Below are 19,552 nucleotides of genomic sequence, written 5' to 3'. Positions count from 1 at the left end.
AGTAGCTGGGATTACAGGCATGTGCCACCACGCCTGGCTAATTTTGTATTTTTAGTAGAGACGGGGGTTTTTCTATGTTAGGCTGCTCTTGAACTCCCAGCCTCAGGTGATCCTCCCGCCTTGGCCTCCCAAAGTGCTGGGATTACAGGCGTGAGCCACCGTGCCCGGCCATCTGTTTTTTTCTTTAAGACGGAAAGAGTCTCGCTCTGTTGCTAGGCTGGAGTGCAGTGGGGAGATCATGGCTCACTGCAACCTCCGCCTCCCAGGTTCAAGTGATTCTCCTGCCTCAGCCCCCTGAGTAGCTGGGACAGCAGGTGCGCACTACCACGCCCAGCTAATTTTTGTATTTTTAGTAGAGACCGGGTTTCACCACGTTGGCCAGGGTGGTCTTGATTTCTTGACCTCGTGATCTGCCCACCTCAGCCTCCAAAAGTACTGGGATTACAGGCGTGAGCCACCATGCCCAGCCTATTTTTTCTTTTTCTGAAAATCTAATTAGTGAAGTCAACTCCTGAGGGCAAAACTCTGGTTCTCTTATTGGTTGTCTTAGGCAAGACATTTCCCCCTCTCTCTGAGTCTCCGTTTCCTCATCTGTGTTTTTTTTTTTTTTTTTGGAGATGGAGTCTCGCTCTGTCGCCCAGGCTGGATGGAGTGCAGTGGCACGATCGCAGCTCACTGTAAGCTCCGCTTCCCGGGTTCACGCCATTCTCCTGCCTCAGCCTCCTGAGTAGCTGGGATTACAGGCACCCGCCATCATCCCCAGCTAATTTTTGTATTTTTGTAGAGATGGGGGTTTCACCATGTTGGCCAGGCTGGTCTTGAACTCCCGACTTCAGGTGATCTGCCCGCCTTGGCCCCCCAAAATGCTGCAATTACAGGTGTGAGCCACTGCGCCCGGCCACACTGGAGCTATTCTGAAAAGAAGCACCATCATTTGATCCACCTGTGGAGATGAGACTCTCTTTGCACCATGCTCAAAATGCTTTGCACTCCCAGGGAGTTTGCCTGTAGTTAGAGTCAACTCCCAACAGGCAGTGACTGAGCTTTGGCTTGATGGACGTATTCCTCAGTTTTCTGGAATGCCTGCTGTGCCAGGTGCTGGGTCTAAAACCGTAAGACTGCACGGGTCCTGCCCTCACAGAGCTGCATAGTTGTGGGGGAAACAAAGAGCCACTTGTTGCACTTGTTTAAATGATTACTGTGTGGTAAAGGATTACTGATAGAGGATTTACTGGATTTAGGGTTGACAGATAAAATACAGGACACAGAGTTAATTCAAATGTCAAAAAAACAAATGTTTAGCATTGAGTATGTCCCAAATATTGCATGGGACATATTTGTAAGAAAAAAATATTCATTAGTTATTTTACTGCAGGGAACATACTTATACTAAAAGATGATTTGTTGTTTATCTGACATTCAAATTTAACTGGGCATCCTGACATCTGGCAGCCCTACTTGGATGTCACAGAAACCCACAGTAGGAGCAATTAGCCTGGCCTGGAAAGGCTTCCCAAAGCAAGTGGTAGTTAAGCTAAGAGAGAAGGAGTTGGGTGGAAAGAAGAGAGGAGGGAGAAATCATTTTAAGTAGACTAGCAGGATGTGGGAGGTTCTGGAAGCAGCATGATTCCTGAAATGTTTTAGGGCCTACTTGATACAGAATGATTGGAACACAGGGTCAAAGGGAAGAGATGTAGGGGAAAAATGGCTAATACTTAAGTAAAACTTAGGTGCCAGGAACTTTATTATGCTCTTCATGTATATTATATTCATTTCATCTTCCCAGTAGCTCTGTGAGATCGCTCCTATTATTTTCCCCATTTTATAGATGAGAAAACTGTGGCACAGAGAAGTAATTTCCCCAAAGTCACAAAGCTAGTAAATGGCAGAACCAGGTCAAACTTAGCCTAGCTCCTTGCTCCATAATCACCATGCTTCAATAGTAAGATCATACAGTGCTTTGTAAGCTACATTAGATGTTTAGACTTTACCTGAAGCCTAAAGCCACTGAAGAGGCCTGACCAAAGGAGAGAGAAGATCTTTTGTTTAAAAAATTACTCTAAAGCTGGGTGCCGTGGCTCACACCTATAATCCCAGCACTTTGGGAGGCCGAGGCAGTCGGATCGCTTGTGCTCATGAGTTTGAGACCAGCCTGGGCAACATGGTGAAACCCATCTCTACAGAAATACAAAAATTCACTGGGAATGGTGGCATGTGCCTCTAGTTCCAGCTACTTGGGAGGCTGAAGTGGGATGGTGACTTGAGCCTGGGAGGCAGAGGTTGCAGTGAGCCAAGATCATATCACTGTACTCCAGCCTAGGCAATACAGCCAAATCTTGCCTAAAAAAAAAAAAAAAATTCAAATTACTCTAGCTGCTTTGTGGAAAATAGATTGGAGAAGAAAAGGTTGAAGGCCTGTTAGGTGCAGTAATTCAAACAAGAGAGGATTGTGGGTAATGAGGATGGAGAAAGGATATTAGATTCTAAATATTTAGGAAATAGATTACAAAGGGGGCTCCATGTTGGTTAGGTGAATTCAAGGAGCTCTGTGAGTCTGGCTTATATACTCAGGCAAGTGGGTTGGCAGGTAAAACAATGTAACCTGTCACTCTGTTTAAGGTCAAAGAGAAAGTTCCATGTTTCCATTCAATTAAGTCTTCACTGTAAAGATAGAGCTTAATCAGGATGCAAGTACCAAAAGACAATATTTACATAATGAATGAACATATGTAAATACCAGTGGTTACCTTTTGTTATCAATTGTTGCTTAGTTAAAACAATATCCCCAAGATTTTGACTGAATTAATGAAAATATTCAATATAAACTTGTGTATGGCTCCACTGTGCATCATGGAATCTGGCAAAACCTTGAAAGGAGCTTTTCTTAGTATAGCATCTCAGTCATAAGCAGTCTTTTAATTCAGGGGATGGTTTTTACATTTTTTTCTAACTCTTAATATTGGATAAAACCTTATTTTAATTGATTTAACTTGTATAAAAAGCCTTCTTAAACTTGTCTTCAAAGCTCAGGGCTAGGTTTTGTATCTAGGACTCCTGTCCACTGCTTCCAAGAAAAGGCACAGTTGATCTCCCCTTGGTCATTTCTCCTGTCTAGATAGAGTAGGAAAGGAAATGGTCATCACGACATCCTTACCTCTTTCCTCTGCCGTCTGATGTTACAGCTTGTGCTTATTGTTAAAAGCAGTGTTTACTTTTAGTCATTCATTAATTTATTCATCAAATATTTTTAAAGTTCCTACTATGTACTAGGCACTTTTCTAGGTGCTGAGAATATCACAGTGAATAAAATAGACCAAAATTCCTGCCCTAATAAACTTTATGTTTTAGTGCGAGGAGACATAATAATCAAATAAATGTATGTTTATGTTAGATGGTGAAAAGAGCTAAGAAAATAAAGCAGGAAAGGGAAATGGGGAACTTTAGGGCATGGGGGTATAGGAATTTTAAATAAAGAGGTCAGGAAAAGCCTAATTGAGCAGTTGACATTTGAGCAAAGACCTGAACGAGTTGAGAGAGTGAATCATGCTTATTCTGGGGAAAGCGCATTCCAGGCGAAAGGAACAGCCATGTGCAAAGGCCCTGAAAGAGGAGCGTGCCTAGAGTAAGGGAGCAGAAGAGTGGGAGATGAAGACAGAGATTCTGAAAAGGGGTGTCTAGATTGTATAAATTAAATATATTATTACAATTAACTTCATCTATTTTTTGGGGTTTTTAAAATGTGATTTCTGGGTGTGGCACAGTGGCTCATGCCTGTAATCCCAGCATTTTGGGAGGCTGAGGTGGGTGGATCCCTTGAGGACAGGACTTTGAGACCAGCCCGGCCAACATGGTGAAACCCCATCTCTGCTAAAAATACAAAAATTAGCCAGGTGTGGTGGTGTATGCCTATAAACCCCAGCTAGGGCGGCTGAGGCATGAGAATCACTTGTACCCAGGAGACGAAGGTTGCGCTGAGCTGAGATGGTGCCACTGTACTCCAGCCTGGGGGACAGAACAAAATTCTTTCTTAAAAAAACAAAAAGTGATTTCTGGAAATTTTAAATTTACATACAAACAGCCTGAGCAACATAGTAAGATCCCATCTCTACTAAACATTTAGAAAAAAATGAGGCATGGTGGCTCACATCTGTAGTCCCAGCTACTTGAGAGGATCAGTTGAACCCAGGAGTTTGAGGTTATAGTGAGCTATGGTCGTGCAACTATACTCCAGCCTGGGTGACAGAATGAGACCCTGTCTCAAAAAATTTAAAAAATTACATATGTGGCTCACATTGTATTTCTGTTGTACAACACTGTTTTCGAAGAATTAATCAGGCTGAGAATACATGTGGGTGGCAAGAGGGGATGCAGGCAGAAACAGAAAACCACTTAAACTGAAAACCACTTACGAAACTATTAAAATAATTCAGGTGAGAGATGATGGTGCCTTGAACCAGGATAGTAGGTAGTAGAGATGGTGAGAAGTGATTAGATTTTGGATATATTTTGAATATAGGCCAATAGAATTTGGTATAAAGATATAGAGGCTGGGCACAGGGGCTCACATCTGTAATCCCAGCACTTTGGGAGGCCAAGGTGTGAGGGCTGCTTGAGGCCAAGAGTTCAAGACCTGCCTGCGAGACACTGCCTCTACAAAAAATACAAAACTCACAAAATTAGCTGGGTGTGGCAACTGGTGCCTATAATCCCAGTTGCTTGGGAGGCTGAGGTGGGGGAGGATTCCTTGAGCCTAGGAGGTTGAGGCTTCAGTGAGCCATAATCATGCTACTGTACTCTAGCGTAGGTAACAGATGGACACCCTATCTCAAAAAAGAGAAAGATACAGGGTATGAGAGAAAGAGTCAAGGATGATCCCTGTCTGACCTGAACAATTGAAAATATGAAATTGTCATTAGCTGAGATGGAAAGGATTGAGGGAAGGAAAAGGTTTTATGGAGAAGATAAGGAGTTTGAGTGTGCTATGCTTGAGACATCTGCCAGGCATCCATGTGGGGATGTAAAACAGGTATTTGAATACAAAAATTGAGAGTTCAGGTGTGAGGTCTGGGATGTGAATTTGGGTGTTAGCAATGAATAAGGGTAAATAACATAATTGACATTAAACAACGAATTTTGTGTCTCTCTCCATCTCACCACAGTGTTTTTCGAATGTTCCACTGCCTTATCGTAGAATGCACTGTTGAAACCCAATTCAATGTAGTTTTAGACAGGACATATAATAAAGTGATATTCCTGCACATCTCTTGGTCCTGTGCCCCACCTTCTAGAGATTTTAAAGCAAGACTGTCAGAGATATCAGTGCCACATTTTCCTCTCCTCAGTATTTGTGATTGGTATGAACAATATGGTCCAAGTTAAAAGCATTTTATTTTCCCCATGAAAAGTCTTTAAAATTAATTTCTGTTTACTAATCTCTCTGGGACCTGGGCCCAGTGCTCCTTAAATGCACTAGGTAAACCTAAAATACTTTAAAAATGTAAAACTGAATTAAACTCAGGCTTCTACGTCCAAAGCTGCTTAACCACGATTTGACCTGTTTGTTTTCAGGTGTGGTTTATGAAATCTGCAAGGGAGTATTAACATAATGGAACCAGAGGTTTTTTTAAATTCCAGTTTGGCACTTGAGCTTGAGACAAAAGCCCCCACCCTCACCGTATTCCAGCTCTATGATGGGGGCTGAAGTAGGAACAATACATTTACTGACAGTGCCTTGTTTTAGCAAACAAAGTAGGTTGCCGCCTAACTGTGAACATTTGCTAGCGCCTTAAAATAATGCTTAAACTCAGTTTTGATGTCACTAAAAATTCTAATATTTACTTAAGACTCTATTTCTATTAATGTATTTAAGCATCAAAATTGAGACATATTTAAGATAACTTGAAGTCAGACAAGTTTTGCTGGTATTTAGTACACAAAGGGCCGGCATTTTTAGCACATTTAAAAAACCCAGACGTTTGACTTACACGTCTAAATGTCCACCTGGGAAAAAGGCTATCTCTTTGTTACCTGCCTTCCTGGAGTTTTGCCAATCCCCAGTTCACTAAAAGTTCAGTACACACGCTCAAGTGCACTGCTTCTCTCCTCAGGCATAGATGTGCTTTTTCTCCCAACTTTCCTCAGATTCCCTCCTATCTGTGGCAATCTGCCTGGCACTGGCAGTACTGTGCAGTGGTTAAGAGCTTTGGCTCTGAAGTTTGACTTCTGGAGTTCAATCCTGTCTGCAGTATACTAGTTCTGTGAACCTGGGCAAGTTAAAGGTCTAGCCCTCCAGATAAATATCACCTGGTGTAACATTTAAGAAGTTTTACTTCTTCTTCTTCTTTTTTTTTTTTTTTTTTTTTTTTTTTTTTTTTTTTGAGACAGGGTCTTACTCTGTCACCTAGGCTAAAGTGGCACCATCAAGCTTCACCGCAGCCTCCTCACCTGCACCCCCCAACTGGGCTCAAGCAATCCTCCTGCCTCTGGGGACTACAGGCACATGCCACCATGCCCGGCTAATTTTAGTATTTTTTTTTGTGTAGACTGGGTCTTGCCATGGTGCCCAGGCTGGTCTCAAACTCCTGGGCTCAAGTAATCCACCCATCTCAGCCTCCCAAAGTTCTGGGATTACAGGCATGAGCCACTGTGCCTGGCCCAAGAAATTTTACTTCTGTAAAGGTTAAGTCTCTTTGCCATATTCTGTTGCTGTGTGGAAAGGTCTCCCCCAGCAACCTCTGTCCTTCCAGGGTCTGGATTGGAAGAGCACATCAAGAACTAAAGGGTAGTAAGCACTGCAGCATAATTATGCTTGAAGCCCGCCCAGGCCTCAACTCTGTTATGGTATGGGATACTAAGTGACTTGTTTCAGTGACCCTTGCAAGCATTTCCTCAAACTGTGATGGTAGCCTGATGCTTACTCTGCTGGATTCCCTTTAGATGGTGGTGGTGCCCATGTGGACTCAGGGCTGTCAGGAGCAACGAACCTTCCTGATACTGTGTGTGTAACATTTAGTGTGTTGCAATTTACTTATGATATAGTCAAGACTTTGTTATACTATCAAACTTGTTTTGGGTATTATGTAGCTTCATTATACCATATACCAGGATATAGGGAGCAGAATCTCATCTGAAGAATGAGGTCATTCTTGGTGTCATTTGCTTGGAGAAAAAGTGTGCTTTCTAGAAAAGAAGTCAGAATAAAGGAAAAGATGTTGGTAATTTGCAGGAAAGAAATCTCTTTCTTGGATTTGCCACTACCCTGCATCCCCCTACTTCACCCTGGTATTGGGGTATCCAGGAGATTTGCTCTTCATTGTCAATGGTGAGTTTGAAAGTGATATGCTGCAGATTTTGTGATACTCCCAGAATAGGGAAGTATGACATAAAACCAAGAGACTGTAAAAAAAAAAAAAAAAAAAGATTTAGCTGGGCACAGTGGCTCACGCCTGTAATTCCAGCACTTTGGGAGGCAGAGGCGGGTGGATCACGAGGTCAAGAGATTGAGACCATCCTGGCCAACACGGTGAAACCCCATCTCTACTAAAAATACAAAAATTAGCTTGGCATGGTAGTGCATGCCTGTAGTCTCAGCTACTCGGGAGGCTGAAGCAGGAGAATCACTTGAACCCAGGAGGCAGAGGTTGCAGTGAGCCGAGATCGTGCCACTGCACTCCAGCCTGGCAACAGGGTAGGACTCCGTCTCCAAAAAAAAAAAAAAAAAAAAAAAGATTTATAAATTTGATTATGAAAAGTAAAAATGTTGAAACTAGAAAAATACTTATATCACAGATATAGGCGTAATTTTCTTTACCTTGATCTTAGCCAAAAGGCCGAGAAGCAATTGGCATAATTTTCTTAAGATATAAAAAGCTCTTATAAATCAGTATGAAAAAGAGTGACACTCTAACAGAAAAATGAACAAATATTTGAATAGTTTACAAGAAAAATGCCTTATATGAAAAGATGCTGAAACTCAGAAAAATCCAAACTTTAATCATAATTACTAAAAATCCAAACATTTGATAAGAGGATGTAGGTTATCAATATGTTGTTGGTTGCAATATAAATTACAACCATTTGGAAGACAATTTGGCAAGATCTGTAAACATTTAAAATGCACATAGTCTTTAGCTTAGCAGTTCTACTTCTGGATAGTTAGTATACATCAATGTAAAATGACTTTATAAAACTATATTTATTGCAATATCCTTGTTAGAAGTAAAACATTGATTGTCCTCAATAAGGGACATCCAAAGAATGGAATATTATGCAGTCATTGAAAAGAATGAGGCAAATGTTTTTGTACTGATGTGGAAGGATTTTCCTGGGGCTTTTGGTTGTTGTTTTGTTTTGTTTTTTTGAGATGAAGTCTTGCCCTGTTGCCCAGGCTGGAGTGCAGTGTTGTGATCACAGTTTACTGCAGCCTCACTGCCTCCTGACTTCAAACAGTTCTCCTGTCTTAGGCTCCTGAGTAGCTGGGATTACAGGCATGCACCACCATAGCTGGCTACTTTTTGTATTTTTAGTCAAGTTGGGGTTTTGTCATGTTGGCCAGGCTGGTCTCGAATTCCTGACCTCAGATGATTTGCCTGCTTCAGCCTCCCAAATTCTGGGATTACAGGTGTGAGCAACCGTGCTGGCCCCAGATTTTCAAAATAGAGGATTAAAATAAAGTAAGGTGCAAAATAGCATGTCTAATATGTTGTCACGTGTATAAAAGATATATATGTATATATGTGTACATGTACATACACATATGCACACATCCTTGTATGTGCATAGCATCTTTCTAGACAGATACACAAGTAACTGGTTACACTGGCTGTCTTTGGAGAGAAGATTTGGCAGATTAGGAGACAGAAATAAGAGGAAGAGGGACTTTTTACTGTGTACCTTCATTTACCTTTTTAATTTTGAGCTGTATGGATATGTCATTTGTTTTAAAAAATGGTGCTGTTCGTATGCAGCTGGCTGAAAGTTAGAGAGCAGGGACCCTAGATGAGGCCTTTAAAGTGGCAATAGCTATTGTAGATGGATATCAGAAAAGAGTGGATGGAATAAAACAACACCTGGGCACCCCAGGAGCAAAATTGTGTGACTTTGTATGTGAGACTGTGCTATAGTTAGGATATTTGTCCCTGCCCAAATATCATGTTAAATTTTAATCCCCAATAATAGAGCTGGGGCCTGGTAGGAGGTGTTTGGATCATGGGGACAGATCTTTTAATGGCTTGGGGTGCTGTCTTTGTGATAGTGAGTTCTCATGAGATCTGGTCTTTTAAAAGTATGCAGCACCTCCCTCCCTCCTACCCCCTCATCTCTCTCTCTCTCTTTCTCTCTCACTCACTCGCTTGCTCTTGCTTTCACCATGTGATGTGCCTGCTCCCCTTTGCCTTCTGCCATGATTGTAAGCTTCCTGAGGCCTCTCTAGAAGACAAGCAGATGCCAGCACCATGCTTCTTGTACAGCCTGCAGAACTGTGAGCCAATTAAATCTCATTTCTTTATAAATTATTCTGTCTCAGGCATTTTTGAAATAGCAATGCAAGAATAGTTTAATATAAGCTGGTTTTCCTTTTTGTTTTGGAACTTGGATTATATGAGTGAATAGAACAGACAAACATCTGCCTTTGTGGAGCCTATATGGGGTGATGATGCAGGAAAAGACAACCAGTACAGGCTCTCGGGCATTGGGAATGCCAGTGGGCAGGTTGTGGCATTAAATGGGCTAGTCATTGGAAAGGTAACACTTGAGCAGAGACCCCTAAGTAGTGGAGGAGTTGGTCATGTGGACATCTGTGGGTATAGTATTCTAGCCAGCGAAACTAGCCAGTCCAAAAGCTCTGAGCCATGGGGAGCCCAGTGTGTGGAAGACCAACAAGGTGGCCAGTGTGGTTGGAGTAGGAGTGAAAAGAGTAGGAGATGAAGTCAGAGAGGCAATAGGGCAGATCATGTAGGATGCTGTTATCATTAACATTTGCTGGGTTCTTTAGCTTATAAAGTTGTGTGATATTTTATTGTAGCATTAAATCATTACCTCAACCATATGAGATAGGTACAACTATTATTGTCCTCATTTACAGATGAGAGAACAAGTTCAGATTAAGGAGCTTCCTTGAAGATGCATCTAGTAAGTGTAATAGTCGGTATTTAAATCCAAGTGTATGATTCCAGTTTGGACATTCACCCCTGTGCTGTTCTGTATTTATTAAATGTGAAGGGAGAACTAAGGAAAGGCTTTGAGTCCGTCCTCAGGCCACTGCTTTGAAAGGAGAGCTTTGCTGAGGGACAAAGCCCCCAGAGGAAGGAGAAGCCAGCAGGGTCAGAGCTGGTTGCACTTTCTTGTGACAAATCTGGGAGGCTCTGAGATATGTTTTAACAAGACAGGCAGAATCCCCTTGCCCAAGTACGCGCTGGCAGGTAAAAACTGAGCTAGAATGGGGAATAGAGTAAAGGAAGCAAGGCTTTAAGGCCAAAGAAAGCATAAAGCTATCTGGAGTGTGACGACCACAGAGGGCCATCTAATTTCCATGAACCAGCCACCTTTTAGGTGGTGATCACATAAGGAAGTGACAGTTTACTTGACTTTTCAGCAAGAGCACTGGTGCTGAATAGATGAGTTTAAATTGGCCAAAGAATGCACATTCTTATATCTGGCAGTCTTGCTGGGAGTGAAGAGAAGGTCTCCAAAACCAGGCTCGCCTGAGGAGTGACAGAAGTTTGTGCCTTTGTTCTTGAGCCATGGCTATTAGCCTGTTGAAAAATACAGCTTATCTTTCCACCTTCCATTCCTGGTACAAACATATATTTTACATGAAGTAGCAGATCTAAGATATACCATGAAAGGAAGCTCTTAAAAATATCTCCTGTTACTAGAATGTAACTATACTTGGACAGTATAGTTGTCTATCCCTGTTCCTCCACAACCAGTATGTAATGAGTACCTACTAAGTACCAGGCATCACTCTAGGTTTGCAGCAGTGGATAAGACACACAAGGCCCCTGCTTGCGTAGAGCCGGGAGTGGATAGGCTGAAAATAAAAAAGTGAGCCACATCAAACAGGAATACATTCTTAAAACAGATTTAAAAGTGTGGTGGCCTAGAGTGTGAATGGGTATCTACTTTAAATTGCATAGCCAGGGATGCCTCTTTGAAGAGAATTCTTGTGTGTTGCTAGTGTTTGCAAGTCAACATGTCAGTTTTTTTCTTGTAATGTTGGGCAAATCTATTCCCTAAGTGAGAGTTCTCATAATGTTGAGAATGTTTTTGTTTGGGTAGCAACATTTTCTGGTGGGCAGGAATCCTACAAATATTTAGATACTGATAGTTAAATCCTCTAAAAATAGTTACTTCAAGGTGACCTGCAAAGGAGTAGTGGTGGGAAGTGGGCTTACTATATACAATGAATATCCCAACTAAATGCAAGCTAAAGCTAATGCATCTCTGTATTGTTGTTATTGATAATATTTGTGATGATTTTAAATAATGAGCATCCAGAGATGTTCAAGGAGAAAGAACTCCTTATACCCAGGGGGGCATCATATATTAACATAACCTCAGGCTTCTTTGTTACGGACAAAGCAGATCTATCCTGTCTTTTCTTTCTCTACCACACAGAAAACAAAGAGGGCAGCAATTAATATCTTCAGACCATGGTAAGATAAACCCCTGTTCCAAATGTAAAGCAAAACCGTCCTATTGAAAAGCAATAAAAAGGAAGGCTGAAGGGCACAATGTGTAATGTGCCTACTTGGATGTCAAATCATAGGGTACAGATCAAACAGAGCAGCTGTTGAGGGCTGCCTAGTCATATGCAGCTTAGTGTTTATGAGAAAAGACACCAAGGGCCTGCAGTTAACAAAAGCACTCAGCGTATGGCAGATTGGGCTGCTCTGTTGAGAGGTAGGATTTGGTCTCTAAGTTTGTTCAACTATACAGATTTGAAATAAATGGATGGATGGAGTGGCTAGGCTTTTTTTTTTCCTGTGGAAGATCTGGATGTTAAAGGTATATCCTTCAGGAAAAATATTTCCCAGTACCTTTGGAGTGACTGAAAAATTCCTAACCTGTATGTATTTCCATATTATTATCATATCTGCTGTTTCTGTATCAGCTTGCTAGAATATACATATGAACCATTTATAGAACTCTATTCTGTCCTGTTGGTCTATATGTCTGCTTTATGCCATACCATACTGTTTTGATTAATGTAGATTTGTAATATGTATGAAATGAGAAAGTGTGAAGTCACTAGCTTTATTGTTGTTTCTCAAGATGATTTTGGCAATCAGTCTTTTGTGGTTCCATACACATTTTAGATTATTTTTTCTATTTCTGTAAAAAATGCCATTTGGATAGGGATTGCATAGAGTCTATAGACTGCTTTGGGTCATATTGACAATATTAAGTCTTCTAATCTGTGAACATGGGCTCTCTTTCTATTTATTTGTGTCTTCTTTAATTTCTTTCAGCAATATTTTGCAGTTTTCAATGTATAACTCTTTATCCTCCCTTGTTTAAGTTTATTCTCAAGTATTTTACTCTTTTTGATGCTCTTATAAATGGGATTGCTTTCTTAATTTCCTTTTTGGATTGTTAGTGTGTACAAACAACTAATTTTTGTATGTTGGTTTTGTATGCTGCAACTTTGTTGAATGTATTATTTCTAACAGTTTTTGTAGAATCATTAAAGTTTTCTACATATAAGATCATGTCATCTGTGAACAGAGTTTTACTTCTTCCTTTTAAATGCCTTTTTTAGATGCCTTTTTTCTTTTTCTTGCCTGATTGCTTTAGCTAGTACTCCAGTACTGTGTTGAATAGCATGGCAAGAGTGGGTATCCTTGTCTTGGTCCTATTTTTACAAAAAAAGTTTTTAGTTTTTTTATCAATGAGTATAATGCTACCTGTGGGATTTTCATATATTAATTTTATTATATTGATGTAATTTCCTTCTATTCCTAGTTTACCATTTTAAAATCAGATTGTCTTTTTATTATTGAGTTGTAAGAATTCTTTATATCTTCTGTATACAACTCCTATATCAGGCATATGATTTGCAAGTATTTTCTCCTGTTTTGTGGGGTTGTCTTCTCTCTCTCTCTCTTTCTCTCTTTCTCTCTTTCTTTCTTTCTTTTTACAGAGTCTTGCTCTGTTGCCCAGGCTGCAGTGCAGTGGCGCAATTGTGGCTCACTACAACCTCTGCCTCCTGGGTTCAGATGATTCTCATGCCTCAGCCTCCCAAGTAGCTGGGACTACAGGTGCACACTACTATGCCTGGCTAATTTTTGTATTTTTAGTAGAGATGGGATTTCAGCATGTTGCCCAGGCTGGTCTCAAACTCCTGACCTCAAGTGATCCACCTGCCTCAGCCTCCCAAAGTGCTGGGATTGTCAGAGGCATGTGAACCACAGCAACTCCATATTGAATGGGTAAAATGAGGCTGAAACCTACTGGGCTGCATTCCCAGATTGTTAAGGCATTCTAAGTCACAGAGAGAAATAGGAGGTTGGCACAAGATGCAGGTCATAAAGACCTTGTTGATAAAACAGGTAGCAGTAAAGAACCCGGTTAAAACCTACCAAAACAAAGATGGCAATGAGAGTGACCTCTGGTCATTCTCACTGCTACACTCCCACCAGTGCCATGACAGTTTACAAATGCCATGGCAACATCAGGAAGTTACCCTATATGGTCTAAAAAGGGGAGGCATGAATAATTCATCCCTTGTTTAGCATATCATCAAGAAATAACCATACAAATGGGCAGCCAGCAGCCCTCAGGGCCGCTCTGTCTATGGAGTAGCCATTCTTTTATTCCTTTACTTTCCTAATAAACTTGCTTTCACTTTATGGACCTGCCCTGAATTGTTTTTTGCGTGAGATCCAAGAACCCTCTCTTGGGGGTCTGGATCAGGACCCCTTTCCTGTAATGGAATTACGGGTGTGAGCCACCGTACCCGGCCTCTTTTCACTTTCTTGATTGTGTCCTTTGAAGAACAAGTATTTTTATTGTATTAATAATTAAATTGTCTCCAGCTTTACTGAGGTATAACTGACAAATAAAAATTATATTTACTCAAGGTGTACAAAGTGATGATATGATCTATGTTTACACTATATAATGATTACAATCAGAGTAATTCATCCTTTACCACACAGTTAACATCTTTCATGTATGTGAGATGAGGATACTTAAGATCTGCTCTCTCAGCAAATTGCAAGTAAACAATGTATTATTAACTATAGTCACCATGCTGTATGCTAGATCCCCAGAACTTATTCATTTTATAACTAAAAGTTTGTACCTTTTGACCAATATTTCCCTATTTCTTCTACCTCCTGGAAACTGTTCAGCTCTGCCTGTATGAGTTTGACTTTCTTAGATTCTACATATAAATGGGATCCTTCAGTATTGGACAATTATTTTTAATTTTGATGAAGTACCATATTTTTTTCCTTTTGTTTCTGGTGCTTTTGGTGTCTCATCTAAGAAATCATTATTTAATCCAAGGTCCTAAAGATTTACTCCTGTATTTCCTTCTAAGAGTATTGTAGTTTAGTTTTTACACTTAGCTCTTTTTTGTTTGCTTTTGATGTTGTTGTTGTTGGTTGTTTGTTTGAGATAAGGTCTCACTCTGTCACCCAGGCTGGAGTGCAGTGGCGCGATCTCTGCTCATTGCAACCTCAACTTCCCAGGGTCAAGTGATCCTCCCGCCTCAGCCCCTCAAGTGGCTGGGACTACAGGTGTGCAGTACCACACCCTGCTACTTTTTGTACTTTTTTGTAGAGATGGTGTTTCATCATGTTGCCCAGGCTGGTCTCAAACTTGTGGGCTGAAGCTATCCACCCACCTTGGCCTCCCAAAGTGCTGGGATTACAGGCATGAGCCACCATGCTCAGTCTACACTTAGCTCTATCGTCCACTTTAATTTCTGTACATGGCATGAGGTAAGGGCCCAAATTCTTTCTTTTGCATGTAGCTATCCAGCGGTTCCGGCACCGTTTATTGAAAAGATTATTTCACCATTGACACCCTTGATGAAAATTAGCAAACCATAGACACATGGGTTTGTTTCTGAACTTTTAATTCTATATACCAGTGCTCCTCAATTTACAGTGGGGTTACATCCTGATAAAGGTATCATCAATTGAAAATACTGTAATTATACTGCATATCGCTAGCCTGGGAAAATATGAAAACAAAATTTGAAGTACAGTTTCTACTGAATGCATTTCACTTTCACATCATTGTGAAGTCAAAAAATTTCAGGTCAAACCATCTTAAGTCAGAGACTGTGTATGTCTATCCTTATGCCAATTAATATTTTACACCCCCCAAATACTTTTTTTTTTTTTTGAGATGATGTCTCACTGTCACCCATACTGGAGTGCAGAGCAGCTGATCTCAGCTCATTGCAATCTCTGCCACCCTGGCTCAAGTGATCCTCCCACCTCAGCCTCCTGAATAGATGGGACCACAGGCCTGCACCACCACACCCAGTTACTTTTTTCTATTTTTGGTGGAGACAGGGTTTTGCCATGTTGCTCAAGCTGGTCTTGAACTCCTGAGTTCAAGTGATCCTCCCACTCCAGCCTCTCAAAGTATTAGGATTGTAGGCATGAGCCACCATGCTAGCTCCCAAATACTTTTTGGCCATATTTCAAGATGGCAATTTGGAAGGGCTGCACACTGCAGGTAATTGCTCTGAAAAACTGTCATTTTGTGCGGGAGATTTGCATCTGTAGAGGAAATCTACATTAGTGAAGTAAACCCCAGATGCAAACAGGCTCTCTCTGAGGCCCTTCCTTATCTGCCTTATCCAGATCTAGGAACGATTACCTCACAGGAAAAAGAGACTAAAAATCTGACACTTTTAAAGGTCTGACAAAAATTTTACCATGGGCTACCATCTATTCTTTCTGAGGGCTGCTACCCTTGAGACTTCACCTACATACAGGATGGAGCCTTTGCTCCCCATGCTTTTCCTTTCCTCTCCCTCCCATAACCTGTCTTGCCGCATTCTAAGCCTCTATTCCTTTATACTATATAAACTTCATCTGGCCCCTCCTCTGAGCCTCATATTTTGTATAGCTCCTATGTTTATGCACATTAATACTTTTTTTTTTTTTTTGCCTTTTTTCACTGTTAATCTGTCTATAGTCAGTTTATTTTATAGAGAGATTATTGAACTTTCAGAAGGTGGAGGGAAGAAAATTCCCTTCACCCCTACATCAGTAGACTGCTTAGGTTATTTTTGCATGATCTTTTCATTTCTTCCCCATTAGAAATTTAGCTTCTTAGCATCGGTTTTCTCATTTGTAAATTGAAAATATATTACCATCTTGTTGTGAGGAGTAAACAAGAATATAATAAAGCTTTTAGTTAAGTGCTTATCATATAATGCTCAATTTAAAAACTGGAAATATACTTTCCCTTGATAATACTCCCTTTCCTTCCCACTAATCCTCTCCAATGAAGACTTTTCATCTACTTTTTTCTTTTAGATGGAGCCTTGCTCTGTCACCAGCTGGAGTGCAGTGGCACAGTCTTGGCTCACTCGAATCTCCACCTCCTGGGTTCAAGAGATTCTCTCGCTTCAGCCTCCCAAGTAACTGGGATTACAGGTGCCTGCCACCACGCCCGACTAATTTTTTTATTTTTAGTAGAACCGGGATTTCACCATATTGGCCAGGCTGGTCTCGAACTCCTGACCTCAGGTGATCCACCCTTCTTGGCCTCCCAAAATGCTGGGATTACAGGCGTGAGCCACTGCACCTAGCCGACTTTCTGTCTACTTCTAAATGTCTCATGCATGAGAATGGATTTCATGAAAAGAGGCAGGCATATTCCAGAACTACCACCAGGACTAAACAACTTCTTATCTGAAGAGTGTGATTTTCTCATATGACACTTGATTTTTCTTGCCACTGTATGTTAAGATCCAGGGTACCCACCTCCTTTTCCTAGTGACTGTAGCACCTGGCCTGGTCTTCTCCATCCTTTTCCTGCATCCACACTGATGAACAAATATGCTGTTCATCCTGTCCCTACTTTAAATTCTCCCCACATCCATTTTGCTATCCATCAGCAGGGAAACCCTTTAGGTTTATTTATTATTGAAACAGTTACATCTCAAGATTTTAAATTCTGAAATTCTCTCCTCTAACTGGCCTCCCTACCATTCACTTACGGTATAATGAATTTGGGATTAGAGTCTGACCTCTGCATTTTCCTGGTCCATGGCCTCTGATATGGCCTCATTTGCCTCTAAATAAGCGATTTCAGTCACCCATTTCAATGACACAGTCTATTTCATTCTAAGATCCCATAGTGACTTGAATGCAAAAAACCCCACAAAAGACTAAAATATCCTATCCACTATCAACTTTATCAGCTTATCTGAAGCCAGTAAGCATTGCTGGGGAAAACCAAAAAGCCTTTCCAAGTTGATCCCTACGTTATTCTGTTTTAGTCCTTTGTTGAGCCCACTCTGATGTTAATATTATCCTCACTTTATGCTGGTTATTTCTATTTTTGCCTGCAAATCAGTGAGGGTCTTCAAACTTTTATGAATATATTCATATTCAACCTATTATGCTTTCTGTTCCTTTATCACATCCATAAAGAATACTCTATTTGCTGCGTCACCTTTTCATTTTTATTCACTCCCTAAACTTATGATTTGTACTCATGCAGAAAAGAGTTAACGTAGCAAGCCAGAGGTCTTTAGAAGAGACTGCTTGTGGGACTGGCCTTTGGCTGGAGCCTGGGAACTTGACTTGTGAAAAGTCCTCTGCTTTTTGATAACACTGTTTTGCCTGCTAGGAACACTTAAATGCCTGCTTTCCTTCTGGGAGCCTGGAATTTTGTTATGCCTGGTCTTTGTGCTTGTATGACCTGCCCCTAATAAAAATCCTTGCACTGACTCTGTAGTATGACTCTGTAGTAGGTTTCCCTGGGCAGAAACTGCATAGCACATAGGACGCCTGTGTATAGATTTCTCCAGACTCCATGTGATGTGTCTTTTTCCCTTGCTGATTCCATTGTATATCCTTTCTCTACAAAATCAACTTTAGCCTCTGAGTCCTGCAAGTCCTTCTGGTGTATCATTGAATGTGCATGTGGTTGTGGGACTTCTGAGAGTCCTTCCTTGCCACCCTCCATTCAAACTATCTCAAAAGGTTGATGTATTCATTAAACCTTAGTAATCTTTCCCTACTCCATAACATCTGTTGACAATACTTTTGCTTTCAAAAATCTTCCTTGGCATTAAGATAGCCTACTTTAACCCTCCTCATCCCTCACTCATTCAGCATTTATTGAATGCCCATATATGCAAGGCATTGTGTTAGGGACGTATCAGCGAGTGAAACAGTCCTGGTGCAGCATATGTTCTAGTGAGAAGATGAAAAGCAAATGGTACAAGCTGAGAAAAATACCGTATTATGAGTAAAAGGGGATATGCACTTCAGTAGGGTGGCCTGTGCGAAGGGCTTTAAAGCAGAAAAGTCTGCTTGGTAAATAACCGGAAGCAATGTATTATGGCAGAGAACGCCATGTGTAAATGCTCAGAAAAACTGCTTGGCATCTTCTAGCAACTGAAAAGGAGCCTAGTGTGGCTGGAGCACCATGAGATTTTCGAAAGAGTGGAGATGAGACTGGAGGATAGGAAGGTCCAGATCAGTTAGAGAGCTTTGGAGGTCATGTTTAGAACTTTAAATTTTAAGAGCAATGGGAAGCCAAGTGACACAGATACCCTTTAAAAATATCATTCTTTTTTGGATTAGAGGTATGAAAAGGAGGAGAAAGCCTAGTTTGGAGATACTGCAGTGGTGCAGGTGAAAGACAATGGTGATCTGGGTCTGAGTGACGGCTGAGAATATGAAAGAAGAGACTTTGATTTTCTTACCCCTTTGGTGATTACCTCAACTCCCCCATCTTTAATTATCATCTCTGTGTAGAAGACTCTAACCCTATGACCTTACCTGATGTGAGTCACTGTTTCACATTTCAAAGGAATAATGATTACATTTCAGATATCTAAATAGTACTGGAGCCATAATGCTTCTGTTACTTACTATCAGTGTGATCTCACACATGTTATTTCACTTATCTGTGCCTCAGTTTCCTCACTTGTAAAATACAAATAGTAGGTTAATACAGCACCTACCTCGTAGGTTGTCTATAAATGAGTTAATAGACAAATTTGGGGTACTAGCCTCCATGTGTCCCAAGAGGAATTGCCTTCAACACCCAATCTAGCTCCTTCTCCTGACATGCCCATTTTTATTAATGGCACTAGAGATTCCAAACCACGGTCACATTTGACTCCTTGCTCTCAATTCCCTTGCCACACTGCAAGTAGAAACCTCAAGTTAGAGATTGCTACTAAGTATTGTTTTTACTTCCAAGTTACGGTTTTATTTGTTCATCAAAAAATATTAAAATTATATCCCTGTTATGAGAGCCAAGCAGTTATACTAGGTTCCTATTAAATTCTAATCTTTTGAGTTTCAGATGCAATTTCTGCCTTTTGATCTAAAAGGGACTA

The sequence above is a fragment of the Macaca thibetana genome, chromosome 6 (assembly GCF_024542745.1).
Source record: "Macaca thibetana thibetana isolate TM-01 chromosome 6, ASM2454274v1, whole genome shotgun sequence".
NCBI lineage: Eukaryota > Metazoa > Chordata > Mammalia > Primates > Cercopithecidae > Macaca > Macaca thibetana.
Note: the sequence above shows the minus strand (reverse complement) of the source record.